The sequence below is a fragment of the Spermophilus citellus genome (assembly GCF_964194105.1).
Source record: "Spermophilus citellus genome assembly, chromosome: 4".
Lineage (NCBI taxonomy): Eukaryota > Metazoa > Chordata > Mammalia > Rodentia > Sciuridae > Spermophilus > Spermophilus citellus.
The window spans coordinates 3,363,378-3,380,866 of NC_138185.1; the positions used below are offsets into that span (position 1 = coordinate 3,363,378).

General features: G+C 33.7%; 1 protein-coding gene across 1 annotated transcript in view; it reads left to right on the forward strand.

The window, feature by feature from the left end:
• The window catches only part of SYCP2 (synaptonemal complex protein 2), an 88,948-nt gene that overhangs the window by 404 nt on the left and 71,055 nt on the right, over positions 1 to 17,489 (forward strand). The window lies entirely within an intron of this gene.

Sequence of the window (17,489 nt, forward strand, 5' to 3'; positions counted from 1 at the left end):
TGATACAAGCTGTGCTTGATTTCCCGGGTTGTTCCGTGCCCCCAGTCCTTCCTGTTGTTTATTGGAGTGGTAGAATATATATGCTCTGATTCTGTTTGCTTCTAGAGTTAGATTTCCCTTTTATTTGCAGTTGTTCCACTTCTTCAGAGTACCTGGTAAAGCTACCGTCTGGACTGCAGTCTTTACTCATTGATCCTTTCGGGGAAATGTGAAACTGGATTATTAGTTTCTTTTTCTTAAAAAATTATCTACCAATATAAAAATTATTTTTTCTTTTTTCTTTCATTGATCTCCTTCTGAAAAAGTTGCTAGAAATTAAAACCACCTTATTAATGTGCCTCTTGGCCATAATTCTTCAGTGCTGTTAGAAAGATGTGTGTAAATATAAACATCCCATGCATTTCACTGTATCATAATCGAGACCTTTTCTACTTATTTTATGTTCTGTTGACAGTAATGATCTAAGGATTAAAACAAAATGTAAATATATTCAGAACGTAAACAAATTTGAGTTTTCTAAAGATTGACCACCGAATTTTAGATTTTTTAATAACTGAATCTTACTATTTTTTTTGTAACGATAAACTTACCATTCTAATTGTTGTTGTTGGCCAGCTAACTGCTGTCAACAAAAATGCACTAGGAGGAAATAATTTAAAATTAAAAGGGAGGCTTAAAAAAAGAGTTTGCAAACCAGGAAGAGGCAACTTTGGGTACAAAAGGAATATGCCCCCAAAGGGATAGGCTGGCTTATATAGAGGAACCACAAATGAGGGGGATGCAAGCATGGTTAGCATTCCTAGCATTTCTATTCCTGATTGGTTGATGTTTATATATGACTGTAGGTCATAGTTCATTGGTCAGGTCTTTGGAGATTGGGGAGGCTTTAATCTGGGCAGTTGGAACAGGAACAGACCCTGGACTTCAAAGTTTAGCTTGTGATATTTACATAAACACAGAGTAGAATCGGTGAATGGCTGTCAGGCTTTATACTGAATTTTAGGTCTAGTTAGCAACTTGGGACCTTTGGAGATTCAACTTTTCCTAAAGTTCTCACTGCCATTGTAAAGAGTCCATATTATGTTCATGAAGTTCTTCTAGGTCTGCAAATCTGCAAATCGGGCATTAAATATGAATTGCATAGTGCTACAAAATGTTTTGGTTACCATGTGCAACTGTTACAAACTATTGTTCACTAATTTGCTGATATTTCCAGAGCCACAATTAGAATACAAGAAAATGGTCATTTGGCACCATTAGGAAATAATTCATTATGCAAGAATCTATTAGTCTTACTCTGCCAGAGGAAGGATTTGACAATTAATGTCTTTTTTTTTTCTTACCTAAGCTCTTGAGTTGCACAAATGCTACCTTTGTTCTGAAGCAGAGACTAAAATGTCATAGCTATCCCAACCTGCAACCTTCCTTATTTTCAGCTGTAGGTTTCCATTCCCTCTTGCACTTCTTGAATTGTTTTTATTATAGAAGATTTATAATACTTAAAGCAGTCCATTTAATTGCACTTTTCTTTCAAAGGCATAGGCAAGAGAAGTGTTTCTCTGGGCCTGAAAAGTGTGATTTATGAGTGAATGTGGTTATAGAATTTGCTCAGTTGGTACTCAGTAGTGGATCTAAGTGAATAGAGATGTTTGTGTGCTCTTTAATGGGAGAGAACAGGGAAAGAGGAGAGGGAGGCTGGGTCCCTTTTTGCCTGTCCCAAGGATTGTGGTGATTGAAAGTGTATACTGTATCGATATATGCTGAACCTTAGGCAAAAGAGCTGGGTTAATTTGAGCCATTGTATTATCACTATGGTATCATGTAATTGGTCTAGGCACCACTGTATTCTATCCTCAGTTTTTATCACAAATGAACACTATAATAAAAGGCTATATACATATATAAGAGTATATAGCCTTTTATTATAGTTTTAATTTTACGTAGACATTGTCTCAGTATGTCTTATTCTGTAAATTTGTTTTTATCCTATATTGTGTTTGAGATGCATCACGTTCTAAATATCACCACTATACCGCATCGAGTCTGTTTATATAACCCTTCCCCTGCTACATTGACATACAGGCAGATTGCAATTTCTTGCTACTAGAAGTAATAACACTTCAATAATATTTTTATTCTCCCTTTTTACTTTTGAGTTTTACTAAGGTAGGAGATTAGAAGTATAACTACTATAGTTAAACAAATTTGAATTTTTATGAAATGCCATGAAACATTTTTTACAAAATGTAGTCATTTACTCCCATGCTTTCCTAACTTCCATATTTTCATTAAAACTTGGTATTTCAGTTTCTTCTTCTAATTCCTGTTTTTGCCAATATAGTGGATGGAGGATATTGTTTTAATTATCATTTCTGATTACTATACAAGTAGCATCTTTGCTTTTTTTTTATTAGTTGAGTTTCTTTTTTTCTGAGTTACTTGTCCTTATTTAATCTCCTCTACTTTTCTATAGGATTATTGTTTTTGTCTTGGTTTGTAAATTCTTTGTAATTATTTTGATGTTAATCTTTAAACTGTCATTCCATTGCAGAACTTTTCATAATATGCTGCCTCTTTTATAGAAAATAATGTACAAAAAGTTCAAATATATTATTATACTTTGTGATTTTGAGGTCTTAAATTCTTCCCTATTGCAAGGTCATTTAACTATTTTCCTGAATTTTATCTGAATAGTTTATAACATTTGGGTTTTTTTACATTTTAATAGTTTAATTCATCTACAGTTTATCTTTGTGAATAGAGGAATACAGTTATGATTTTATTTTTCCACATGGTGATTCAATTTTCTCAATACCAATATGTGCCTAACTTACTTTGTTTTCCTCTCTGATTTTTCAAAACCATCTTGCTCATATGTAATCTTCCAATATGTAATTGGGTATGCATTTGAATCTAAAAAACAAAGTTGCAAAAATATAATTTTTTGTTTTTATTGGAATTACTTTGAAGTTTGGAATTCAGATTCATGTTAGGGAAGAATTAATAGATCTCTAATGTTAAGTTCTCACATTAATGAATGGGAATAATTCCATATATTCATATCTTTTATTAATGTACTTAATATATTAACATCTTATGTATCTTGTTTTTTTTCATTAACTTGTTCAATTTAGTTTTATATATCTAAAATTTTCTTTTTTTTCTTTTTCCTTTTTTTTTTTTTTTTTTTTTACTATTGCTGATAGTTGGATATTTGTGCTGAGCCTTATTGGAATTTCTCAAAAAGCACTTTTTTTTTTCTTTTGGTTTTCTGCAGAAACTTAACTAGCCAAAAAGGTTAAATGAAAGTTTGGTGAATTGGGGTTTAGGATGTTGGTGTAATAAATTTGTGAATACTAAGCTCCAGAATTAAGGAATTTACTATCTGAAATGCAGCAGGTTAGATAGATCTTTCCTGCCCTGTATCCCCCACCTTACACCCTGGAACAGAAAGGAGGCTTACTCTAGAGGAAAGAGAGGACAAAACAAGGTGCTGAGTTTCTCACAAAGTCAAATTTCCTGAAAGAACAAAACTGAATACAACATGAAACTGAAGAGTTCCCATGTACAATTAAGTGTGGGGCTGAGCAGAGTCTGGTTCATTATCCATTCAGAATTTACCAACCAAATAAATAATTACAGATCATCAGAGGTAATATGAGAAAGAGGCCAGTCATTTCTCACAGAAACTAGGATTAGGGAAAAGGTTTCCAACTTTTTGTTTACTTAATTATTTCAGAGATTTATCTAGACAATTTTGTTCCCTCCTTGATAAGGCCACTTCCCCCTTTTGTGAATCATGTTTGAACTGGAGGAGAAGTTTAGATGTTGGCCCTAGAGGTACTAGATTTGAGTAAATTAATTCAAATCTAGTAATATTTTGTATCTGAGGCAAAATTTAATTCCCTAGTCTGCTTCCCATTTGAAATTATATCAAGATATATTGTCGATCCTCTGATATGCTATATAGAACAAAAAAAAATTTGTAATAGCACTTAAAGTAAAATGCATAAAGATGTCTCAGTAGTAAAGTACCAGTAGACTAGATTCTCCACATTTGAATATAAGGTCCTTCTATTCTAGGAAGTTTAAGAACTTTAAAATTTAAAGATTAAAATCTTCTGCAAGTCAAAGCCCAAGGACCAAAAGAATTAAAAGTTTAAAATCTAATTTTCTGGTACTTTTGAATTAAAGAAAAAGTCTTTATAGACAAAATTCTTAAGTCCCAAATATCCATCTACAGTATCTTATTTTGTTCAGGATATCAACTTTCATAGCTGCCTTTCACGGAAGAGAAGTGCTAGTTCTAGATTTTCAGAAAGTATATATTAGCTCAATGTCAAATTTCTGATATATAGTCCCTTTGAAAGCATTTAAAAATTTACAGGACATATATGTGTAGTATAACACTAGCCTTATTTGATGTAAAAAAATGGCCAGTGCTTGGCTCCTGGTGCAGTTATTTCAGGGGGAAAAATGTATTTTCATTACCTAGTGTTTAGTGTTGCCAAAGAATGATTCAAAAGAATCTCAGTAGTATGGGGTTGAGGGAAGAGAGCATCCAGAAATGATGATCTTAGACTCTCCAAAAGACCAGCTCATCTCCATCAGTTATCAAGAATCTGACTTCTTTAACTGAAATGGAAAAAAAATTGGCATCACATTTAAGGAAAATTTCTATGCATAAATTACTCTCTAGGGGCATTACCATCATACATAGGGGAGTACCCTAGTTACTAGATCTTAAATGAGGTTTCTTATATTCAGAACCTTAACTTTTATTCATGCTTTTTTTTTTTTTTTTGAACTGGGGATTGAACATGGGGACACTAATCCACTGAACCACATTCCCAGCCCTGTTTTGTATTTTATTCAGAGAAAAAAAAAAACTCTCACCGAGTTGCTTAGTGCCTCACTTTTGCTGAGGCTGTCTTTGAACTCACAGTCCTCCTGCCTCAGCCTCCTGAGCCATTGGAATTACAGGCGTACACCACCGCACCTGGCCTATTTTTTGTTTGAATCCCGTATTTCTGGCACCCAAGTGTGGAATTAAGTGTAGGTTTTAATTAGTGACTATTTTGTGTTAAATTGTTTCCCCTCAATAAAATATGTTAAAGTTTTTACTCCTAATATCTCAGATTGTGGCCCTATTTGGAAATAGGGTTTTTGCATTACTGAGTTAAGATAAGGTCATGACAGGTATCCTCATAAAAAGGGGAAATATGTCCACAAATAGGCATAGAAAGAAGGCACTTGGAAGAGTAAAAATGGAGAAAACTATGCAACAAAAGGAGTCCAAGGTTGGAACTATGCTCCCACAGGTTAAGACATGCTACCAGAAGCTGGAACAGGTAAGGAAGGATCCTTCCCTGGGTATCATCAAAGGGAGTATGGTCCTACTCCCATCTTGATTTTTTTTCAGATTTTTAGTTTCTAGTACTGAGATAATAAATTCCTGGTGTTCTAAGTCATTGAGTTATTCATGCTTTGTTAAGGTAGCTCTTGGAAATTAATATAGTAGTATAGCAAACATTTTCTTTGTAGTATCACAGAAGCTAACTGCTGCTACCTCTTGTGGAGTGTCTGAGGTTTGTAAAACCTCTTCTTTTAGTGCAGGTTCCTCCCTCAACTTATACTTTTCTTTGCTGGATACTCCCCCAGCAGATTCTTGAATGGAAGCTGCTTTGGTTACTTCTGAAGTTTAATCCTTTGATACTGGGAGGGAGGATGGAGAAGATGATTTCTGAGCCTAGAGACAAATCAACATAAATTCAATTATTTATTCCACAGTTCTCTATGAGGTTTTTACAAACTAGTTACATTTTAAAACAGACAATATTGTTGTTACATTTAATTGAAATGAACACAGTTTTGAACTTCTAGTTTTTCCTCTTTTTTTTTTTTTTTTAAAGAAACCTAGTGATTGGGTTGTTACCCTTGTGCATTTGGGAGAAGGGAATACCAATGCTCTCTTTGAAGAAACATTACATGTATTTAAAACATTTAGGAATCAGATGTCAATTGAAACCTTATTACCAGGGGAATACATTAACAAGTAGATAGCTGGTCAGCATCATAGACTTCTTTTGTAGGTTGACAGTCAGGAGATGTGGCATTAAATAAGTTCTGGTGACTAAATAAGTCTCTCTTGTTCAGTTAACATTTCCAACTATATATTTGCACAATCTGTTTAATCAAATAATATAGTAAAAGTTTTGAATATTAACACAAGTTTAATAACAGGAGTACTAATCTTTTTCTGTTATCTATTATCTATCTATATTTGGCCCTCATCAGATCAGAATCTTTTAACTAGTTTTACCTGGTTTTCCTCATACTTTTCCTTTAATGTGTTGTCTTGGTGTGATTATAATGTCTATCTTTGCTTTTGTAGTTTTTAATTTTTGTGTCTCAAGAAGGTCTCTCTCACTAGTAGAGGAGACATTCTTCTAGATTTTCTTCTATTGTTTGTTTTTATTTTTATTTTTTAATTTAATGCATTGGAATTTTTCTATGATATAGATTTTGTTTGGGATTTTTTTCTTCTGAAGCACAATTATTGAATATCAAGTCACTCATGAAATTTTGAGAGCCAGAAAAACAGGCTGGGATAATATATAGTCAAGATATAAACAAGAAACAGATTTGTTCCATGGACTACGCTTTCTAGTAAAGTAGCCATTAGTCATATATATTTAGCTTTTGAAATATAGCTAGTCTAACTGGAGAAATGCTATCAATGTAAAATATACTGTGAAATTCAAAGTTATAATTCAAAAAAGCAAATGTAAAATATTTACATATGTAATTATCACTGAAAAGGTCAATATTCCTAAATTATTGATAGAATAAGTAAAATTAGTGAAACTGTAGAAGATTTGAATGGTGCAATCATTTAACTTGACTTAACCATTTTAGAACATTTCATCCAGTAGCAGAATATTCATTATTCTCAAGTACACATGGAACGTTTACCAAAATAATCCATGTTCAGGGCCATGAAAAAACTTTGAAAAAAATTAAAATGATGCAAATCATGCCAGGCATGTTCTGTGACTATGAATACATATATGAATACATACTTCTAAATAATTCATGGATCAAAGAAAGAAATCAAGAGAGATAGTTCATAGTAATTTGAACAAAATGAAAGTGAAAAGAATAATATATCAAAATTTGTTGAATACCACTAAAGCAGTATTTAAGACAAAATTTATTGCAGTAACTGCCTATTATAGAAAAAAGGTCTGAAAATTGTTGTCCTAAATTTCTAACTTCAGGAACTAGAAGGGAAAAAGAAAAATTTAACTCAAGTAAAAGAAAGAGAATAAAGAAATCAGCAGAAATTAATTAAATTGAAAACAGAAAATATCAAATCAAAATTGCTCTTTTTAGAAGATTAATAAAATAAAACTGTAGACACCAGAGAAAGAAGAAAAATACTAAATATCTGGAATAATAGAGGCAACATCTACATCTGATTATGAAGAAATTTAAAAGGATAGTAGGGAAATATTACATAGAAGAATAGAAAGTTTAGAAATAGTCCCATACATACATGGACTCTGACTTTTGGTAGAGATGAAAATGAAAAGGCAGTTTGGTGGAGAAAGGATGGTACCAAAATAGCTGGATATCAATTTGGTAAGGAAAAAGAAGCCTTTTATTTACATGTTATATTATATATGCAAATAAATGGAGCATAGGCCTGAATGGAAAACCTCAAACTATAAGGGAACAAAAATATAAAACCTTCATGACCTTGGGTTAGGCATGGATTTATTAGCTATGTATGAAAAGCATGAGCCTGAAAGAACAAATTGACGAACTGCATTATTAAAAAGGTTTTGCTCTTCACAAGACATTATCAAGTGAATACAAAGACAGGCCATAGTCTGGAAGAAAATTTTGCAAATGGTATATTTTAAAAAAGATTTGTTTCTAGAATGTGTGAGGAATTCTCAAAATGCATTGAGGAACTCATAAAATGCAGTAAGCACACAACAATTAATTAACATAAGATGGGAATAGAAACTTCATGAAAGAAGATCTCTGTATACAGATAAACACATTACAAGCTCCTCTGTATATAGTTCATCAGGGAAATACAAATACAAAATGACTTTAAGAAAATACTATGTAAACTTTTAGGATGGCAACAATTAAAAAGATGGACAGTACTCTTTTTGCATCTTAACCATAAAATAACATATAAATAAGCCAATTAGAGTTTCTTTTCCATTTTTGTTATCTTTTTAAAAGTGATACAAGAATTCTTCATCTAGTTTAGAAAAAAAGACTTGGTGGCTGTAAAAATGCAGCCACAATGACTTTTACTTTGTGGCTTGCTTTATTACTTTCTTAATGATGTATTTTGAACAAGTATTTTTAATTGTAAGCTTACCCAACATAGTTTTTTCCTGAATGGTTAGTGGTTTTTTTTGTATAGAAATTGGGACTTTATTTTTTTTTAGTAATGTCTATTTAGTTAGTGCTTTTATAATAAAAATCCTTACTTATAAAGTCTAGAAGTTGTTCTAATATATTATTTCACCTTTTTACATTTTAATTTTCAATCCACTTAGGCATGTTTGCATATGATATGATAGTTGGTAAGCATTAGTGAGGCTTGGTTGTATTGCTTATGGTCATTCAGTTGAACAGTACAATTAATTGAACAGTCTGTCTTTACTCCTTTGTATCATAAACCAGAAGTCGTTATAAGTTATGTCTGGATTATCTGTTGTGTTCCATCTGTCTTGGCTAATACCACATTGACTTTTGGTAAATCTATGTTAATATAATTTAACTAGCTTTCTTTTAGTTAATATTTGTATGTTTTATACATAAAAGGGTGTGTATCCTTTTATTTTTTGTATTTTTATCTAGATGTGTGTCTTAAAAGTATCATTTTTTGGATTGCATATATAAAATTTAAATTTTTTTTTGTTTTAAACTGGAGTTGTAGAGGAGACAAAATTTCCTCTCATTTTGACCCCCACCCCCATCCCAGATAAGCCTGAGAATTAAGTTGACCTAAGACAGATTAATGAGAGAAAACCACAGATTTATTTTATGCAAGTTGTACCTAGCACAGAAGCCCTCATAAGAATATGAAAACCCAAAGAAGCAGTTAGAGTCAGACAGACTAGTAATTCATAGAATACGATAAGGCAGAAGAGGCTTGAACTAATATAGGTAATTGGGTAGAAAAGTGACCAGAAAGGTAAGGATTAGTTTAACAAATTTGTTTGTATAAATTTTTCTTGGCTTTACTTTTCTGTACTTGATGGAAAGAATGTTACTTTCTTTGTAATAGGAAGGGCATCTTTAACATGGGAATTTCATCTTCTGCTTTTGAAAAACAGAATGGAGGCCAGAGTGATCTTAGACCTCCTTTTTATTTAAGTGACTTTAATTCAAAATGGTTTTGAAGAATAGCATATTTTAGGATGACACATTCTTAATTCATTTTCTTGTATATATTAATATAATTACTGATAACTAACTTTAAGTGTACCATCTTACTTTGTGCTTTCTGTTTGTCCCTCCTGTTCTGGGTTGAGATCTCACTCATGCTCCTTCTCTCCCTCCTGTTCTTTTGGATTTATTAAAAGAAAAACATTACCTTCCCCTACCTTACTTTAATACTGATGTATTTGCTCACTGTTAAAAATGATATTCTAATTTTTATCAGCATATATTAATAATTACAGTGTGGAATGCTTTAAGTTCATTTCTACTATATTGACCACATAGCCTGTTATGTATTTTAAATTTATACATAACATTATGAAACATTATTTTATATGCTTAATATATATTTAGAATTTTTTAACTCTTTGATTCTTCCTATGGTCTTCCATCTTCTATATGGGATCATTTCCTTCTGAAATTTTAGTATCTTATTTAGAGAGTCTGCTGGTAACATTATATAAGTTGAGTTTTTCTTATTTTTTCCTCTTAAGATGTATTTTTCATTATTTTTAGATATATTTTTTGCTGGCTAAAGAATTCTAATTTGCATAGAGGGTTTTTTGGCCTTCTTTCCCTTTTAATATTTTTGCCTTTGATTTTAATAACTTTCTATAGTATGTTTGGGTGTAGTTTTTCTTTTTTCTACCAGAGTTTTTTGAATCTGTAAGTTTGATATCTTCTGTTGGTTTCAGAAAATTGTTACCTTTCTTTCTTTTTTTAAATACCTTTTTAGTTGTAGATGGACACAGTACCTTTATTTTATTTATTTATTTTTATATGGTGCTGAGGATCAAACCTAGTGCCTCACATATGGTAGGAAAGTGCTCTTTCACTGAGCCACAACCCGAGACCAAATTGTTACCTTTCAATGTACCTTATTCTGTATCTCCTCTCTTGGGAATCTGGTTACATATAATGACTTTATCATATATCTTGTATATTCTTGTCCCACATCCCAATCCAATATTTTAATCTCTTTGCACTTCATTCTGAATATTTCTTATAATATAGCTTTATTTCACTAATTTTCACTTCATCAGCAACTAATTTGCTATTAAACCCATCTATTTGTTCTTAATCTCATTATAGACATATTATTTTTAGAATTATTGGTTCTTTTTTTCAAATTTTCTGTCACTGTACTCATCTCTCACCCCAGTTTCCAATTCTCTGCTGAAATTATCAATCTTGTTTTGTAATCTTTACATGGGTATTCAGTTATTTTAAAATGTTTGGGTAATACCATCTGGTGGTTTTGCAGGTCTTTTTCTTTTCAATAGTTCAGCTATTTCTCACTTTTTAATAAATTCAAAAGTCTATATACTGCAATTATTAAAATTATATGGTAAAAAAGAGCATAATCAATGAAAGTTATTATACACTAATACTCTCAGAAAAACCACTGACACACATTAATTTTCAGCTGCTTTTTCCGTAAAAGGTAGACACAATTCTTGCTCACATTCTACAAAATGAAACATCATGTTAGGTTTTGAGTATGACTATAGCAGTGATCTGTTTTCTTCTCCATTTCCAGCATCATTAATCCCATAGTGCTCAGGGAAGGAAAAATAAATGACCTTTGACTTTCTCCTTTTTAAAAACTCCCTAAATAGGATTGTTTGAAGAAGCATCATCTATTTTTGGTCATGTTTTCAGGAGCATTGAATCTCACTTTAGAACCTGGGGAATGCATCCCCTTAAACATTAATTTTTGGTGGTCATTTGTATGTGCATCCCATGTCTTAAGGGATCCACATTACTTTGGGAAAGTGATACTCTCTACTTGATTTGGGCATTTGGCCAGAAACTAAGGTTCTCTTTTTTCTGAACATTCTTTCAAATATAAAATGTACTTGGGTTACCTTTTCCTCACTCTTCCTTGTATATTTGTATGTTCTAATCAGTCTTGTTCTTAATGTATTTGCATATTCTTTCTTCCTGAATAATTTATTATTAGCCTAAATTTCAGTCAAATATTAATACAAGAATATTTTTCTTCTCATTCCCCAATGTAGAACAATACAGTAGGAATGAAGGTGAAGAAGACCTAGGTTTCTTTTTATTTTTTATTTTTTTGGCTTTTTAAAATTTTTTTTTCATTTATTTTTTATTTATTTTTAAATTGGTTGTTCACAACATTACAAAGCTCTTGACATATCATATTTCATACATTAGATTCAAGTGGGTTATGAACTCCCAATTTTTACCCCAAATGCAGATTGCAGAATCACGTCAGTTACACATCCACAATTTTACATAATGCCCTATTAGTAACTGTTGTATTCTGATACCTTTCCTATCCTCTACTATCCCCCCTCCCCTTCCCTCCCATCTTCTCTATCTACCCCATCTACTGTAATTCATTTCTCTCCTTGTTTATTTTCCCATTCCCCTCACAACCTCTTATATGTAATTTTAGCAATAAGGGTCTCCCTTCATTTCCATGCAATTTCCCTTTTCTCTCCCTTTCCCTCACATCTCATATCTCTGTTTAATGTTAATCTTTTCTTCCTGCTCTTCCTCCCTGCTCTGTTCATAGTTGCTCTCATTATATCAAAGAAGATATTTGGTATTTGTTTTTTAGGGATTGGCTAGCTTCACTAAGCATAATCTGCTCTAGTGCCATCCATTTCCCTGCAAATTCCATGATTTTGTCATTTTTTAGTGCTGCGTAATATTCCATGGTGTATAAATGCCACATTTTTTTTATCCATTCATCTATTGAAGGGCATCTGGGTTGGTTCCACAGTCTAGCTATTGTGAATTGTGCTGCTATGAACATTGATGTGCAGTATCCCTGTAGTACGCTCTTTTAAGGTCTTCAGGGAATAGTCCGAGAAGGGCAATAGCTGGGTCAAATGGTGGTTCCATTCCCAGCTTTCCCAGGAATCTCCATACTGCTTTCCAAATTGGCCTCACCAATTTGCAGTCCCACCGGCAATGTACAAGTGTACCCTTTTCTCCACATCCTTCCCAGCACTTGTTGTTGTTTGACTTCATAGTGGCTGCCAATCTTACTGGAGTGAGATGGTATCTTAGGGTGGTTTTGATTTGCATTTCTCTGACTGCTAGAGATGGTGAGCATTTTTTCATGTACTTGTTGATTGATTGTATATCCTCCTCTGAGAAGTGTCTGTTCAGGTCCTTGGCCCATTTGTTGATTGGGTTATCTTATTGTTTAATTTTTTGGGTTCTTTGTATATTCTGGATATTAGGGCTCTATCTGAAGTGTGAGGGGTAAAAATTTGTTCCTAGGATGTAGGCTTTCTATTTACCTCTCTTATTGTTTCTCTTGCTGAGAAAAAACTTTTTAGTTTAAGTAAGTCCCATTTATTTATTCTTGTTATTAACTCTTGGGCTATGGGCGTCCTATTAAGGAATTTGGAGCCCAACCCCACAGTATGTAGATCGTAGCCAAGTTTTTCTTCTATCAGACGCAGTGTCTCTGATTTGATATCAAGCTCCTTGATCCATTTTGAGTTAACTTTTGTGCATGGCGAGAGAAAGGGATTCAGTTTCATTTTGTTGCATATGGATTTCTAGTTTTCCCAGCACCATTTGTTGAAGATGCTATCCTTCCTCCATTGCATGCTTTTAGCCCCTTTATCAAATATAAGAAAGTTGTACTTTTGTGGATTGGTTTCTGTGTCCTCTATTCTGTACCATTGGTCCACCTGCCTGTTTTGGTACCAGTACCACGCTGTTTTTGTTACTGGTGCTTTGTAGTACAGTTTGAACTCTGGTATCGCTATACCTCCAGATTCACACTTCCTGCTTAGAATTGCTTTTGCTATTCTGGGTCTTTTGTTTTTCCATATGAATTTCATGATTGCTTTATCTGTTTCTACAAGAAATGCCGTTGGGATTTTGATTGGCATTGCATTAAACCTGTAGAGAACTTTGGGTAATATCGCCATTTTGATGATGTTAGTTCTGCCTATCCATGACAGGGTACATTTTTCCATCTTCTAAGATCTTCTTCTACTTCTCTCTTTAGGGTTCTGTAGTTTTCATTGTATAAATCTTTCACGTCTTTTGTTAGGTTGATTCCCAAGTATTTTATTTGTTTTGAGGATATTGTGAATGGAGTGTTTTTCCTCATTTCCGTTTCAGAAGTTTTGTCGCTGATATACAGAAATGCCTTTGATTTATGCATGTTGATTTTATATCCTGCCACTTTGCTGAATTCATTTATTAGTTCTAGTAGTTTCTTTGTAGACCCTTTTGGGTCTTCTAGGTATAGAATCATGTCGTCTGCAAATAGTGATAATTTAAGTTCTTCTTTTCCTATTTTTATGCCTTTAATTTCTTTCGTCTAATTGCTCTGGCCAGTGTTTCGAGAATTATATTGAATAGAAGTGGTGATAGAGGGCATCCCAGTCTTGTTCCAGATTTTAGAGGGAAATTTATCGATGTCTTCACTATCTTCTATTTTATTGGAATATAGGTTTTCAAAATAATTTCTAATTGTCTTCTGTATTTCTGAAGCGTCTGTTGTAATATTGCCTTTTTCATCGCGTATGTTAGTAATTTGAGTTCTCTCTCTTCTTCTCTTCGTTAGCATGGCTAAAGGTCTGTAGATCTTATTTATTTTTTCGAAGAACCAACTTTTAGTTTTGTTAATTTTTTCAATAGTTTCTTTTGTTTCAATTTCATTGATTTCCACTCTGATTTTAATTATTTCTTGCCTTCTGCTACATTTGCTGTTGTTTTGCTCTTCCTTTTCTAGGGCTTTGAGATGAAGTGTGAGCTCATTTATTTGTTGGTTTTTTCTTTTTTTGAGGAATGACCTCCAGGCGATGAATTTCCCTCTTAAAACTGCTTTCATTGTGTCCCATAGATTCCGATATGTTGTGTCTGTATTTTCATTTATCTCTAAGAATTTTTTTATTTCCTCCTTTATGTCTTCTGTAACCCATTGATCATTCAGTAACATACTGTTCATTTTCCATGTGATGTAGGATTTTTCCTTCCTTCTTTTATCATTGATTTCCAGTTTCATTCCATTATGATCAGATAAAATGCATGGTATTATCTCCACCCCTTTATATTTATATTTACCCCTTTATATTTATGGTCTATTTTTGAGAAGGATCCATGTGCTGCTGAGAAAAAAGTATATCCACGTGATGATGGTTCAAAATTCTATATATGTCAGTTAAGTCTAGGTTATTGATTGTGGTATTGAGTTCTATTGTTTCTTTATTCAACTTTTGTTTGGAGGATCTGTCCAATGGTGAGAGAGGTGTGTTGAAGTCACCCATAATTATTGTGTTGTGGTCTATTTGATTCTTGAACTTGAGGAGAATTTGTTTTATGAATGTCGCAGCACCATTATTTGGTGCATAAATATTGATAATTGTTATGTCTTGTTGGTGAGTGGTTCCTTTTAACAGTATATAATGTCCTTCCTTATCCCTTTTGATTAACTTAGTCTTGAAGTCGATTTTATTCTATATGAGGATGGCCACCCCTGCTTGCTTACAAGGACCGTGTGCGTGGTATATTTTTTCCCATCCTTTCACCTTCAGCCTGTGTATGTCTTTTCCAATCAGATGTGTCTCCTGGAGGCAGCATATTGTTGGATTTGTTTTTTTAATCCATGATACCAGCCTATGTCACTTTATTGGAGAGTTTAAGCCATTAACATTTAGAGTTACTATTGATATATGGTTTGTATTTCCAGCCATGTTTGATTATTTATCCTTTTTTTAAAATTTAGTTTGTTTCTCCATGATTATCTTTCCCCCCGCCCTCTGTCTTTACCGAGGCACTTCCCACTGATGGTTTTGGTTATTGTTTTTCATTTCTTCCTCGTGTAGTGTTTTGCTCAAGATGTTTTGCAATGCTGGTTTTCTGGCTGCAAATTCTTTTAACTTTTGTTTATCATGAAAGATTTTTATTTCGTTGTCATACCTGAAGCTTAATTTTGCTGGATACAGAATTCTTGGTTGGCATCCATTGTCTTTCAGTGTTTGAAATACATTGTTCCAGGACCTTCTTGCTTTCAGCGTCTGTGATGAAAAATCCGTTGTTAACCTTATTGGTTTACCCCTGAATGTAATCTGCCTCTTTTCTCTTGTAGCTTTTAATATTTTCTCTTTGTTCTGTATATTGGATATCTTCATAACAATGTGTCTTGGCGTTGGTCTACTGTGATTTTGTGTGCTCGGTGTCCTGTATGCATCTTCAATTTGTATATCTGTTTCCTTTTTTTATTTCTGGAAAGTTTTCTGTAATTATTTCATTCAGCAGGTTACTCATTCCCTTGGTTTGAATCTCTATACCTTCCTCTATCCTGATGACTCTTAAGTTTGTTTTTTTTATGTTATCCCATATCTCTTGGATGTTTTTCTTGTGATTTTTTACCTGCCTTTCTGAGTTGGCTAGACTCTTTTCAAGATGATATATTTTGTCTTCATTATCTGACGTTCTGGCTTCTACTTGCTCCACTCTGTTAGTGATACTCTCATTTGAGTTTTTAATTTGGTTTATAGTTTCCTTCATTTCTAGAATTATTGTTTGATTTTTTTTATAATCTCTATCTCCTGATAAAGATGCTTAACTTCTTCTTTTATCTGTTTATGTAATTCGTTTTCAATGTGTTCTTTCACTGTTTGAGTTTGCTGTCTCGTATCCTCTTTAAGGTTCCATTCCATCTGTCTAAGGTGTTCCTTGAGTTCTTTTTTTTTTTTTGGCACAGAATGGCTTTTATTTTTGAGTTAAGCAATTATGGATTCATGCCATATTAGTATTCCAAAATACAGCCTAAATCCATGACAACAACTAGCCACCATGTTCAAATTCACTTTATTTTTGTTAAACATGATATCCTTTTTTGGATAGCTGACTGAATTCTAGTTGTTTTTCCGTGTTATCTGCTGAATAAGATTTGATGCCTTGTTGCTCAACTCCTTGTGCCATTCATGGAACGTATCATATCATCCAGGATGCAACGATCGGAACACCAAATAGTAGCTTATCCATCACAATATGCTATAGCAATACACCTGAAGATATATGTTCTTGACTTGGTGAAATGGCTCAGCAATTTCCTCAAGAAACTAGGCTGTTTTTTCCACTCTGCCTTCCTCAGCATATTTTTTGTCTTCATGACTGTTACCGAATAGTTGGAAGAAGGCTGTCTCAGCTCCAAGAATTGCATTCTCAGCCTTTCTTCCTAACCAACCCCAAGGCTCATACGGCAGCTTCATAAGTTGTTGTTCTCCAGGCTCTGCACATCTTCTTGCTTTGCTGAACCTCTTCATGGTACAAGATGTTGCTCAAAATCGAGCCACTTCATCTGCATGCCAGCCAGCATGGAAGGACTTGCACTTTCCTATTAAGGACAAACAGAAGTCAAACACATCTCTTCTAATTGTATCCCATTGCTCAGAATTAGTCACAACGTCAAATCAGGCTGCAAGGTAGGCTGAGGAGTCTCTATTCAGGAGAATCCAGTCATGTCTTCTAATCTGGTCACGGAGGGTAACCTCGGGCCGCAGGATGCCTGCTAGATTCCGGGGCCTGGAGGCATGGAGCCGCTGTCCGCGGCTTTTTCAGGTCAAGCGATGCAGGATGCTTCTCGCATTTCCCGAATGCATCTCGGGCACTCGACCCTTCGTCCCTGCCGGGGTCCAGATCAACAGCCCAGATCACCCCCCAGCTACTATGACTTGAGTTCTTTATATGACCATTTTTCTGATGACTCTAGGTCCTCCTGAATATTTACGCTGTCCTGCATTGTTTGTACTCTTTTCTTCCTTGCTTTTTCATGCTGCTCATGTTACTTCTTGTTCTGTTTGACTGCTGAGTTACTGTTTACTCCTATAAATTTATTTGATGCTTGGGAGGAAAGGTATTAGAAGGGAAGGGAAGAAGTCACTGTAGCCGCAGGTTTCAATGGCGTTAACTCCTCCACCACAGTCTGGTGACGTAAGTTCTCTGCCATGGTGGTATCTCTTGCAAATGGCGACAGTTCATTTCCCTTTGCCGGGTGACCAATGCAA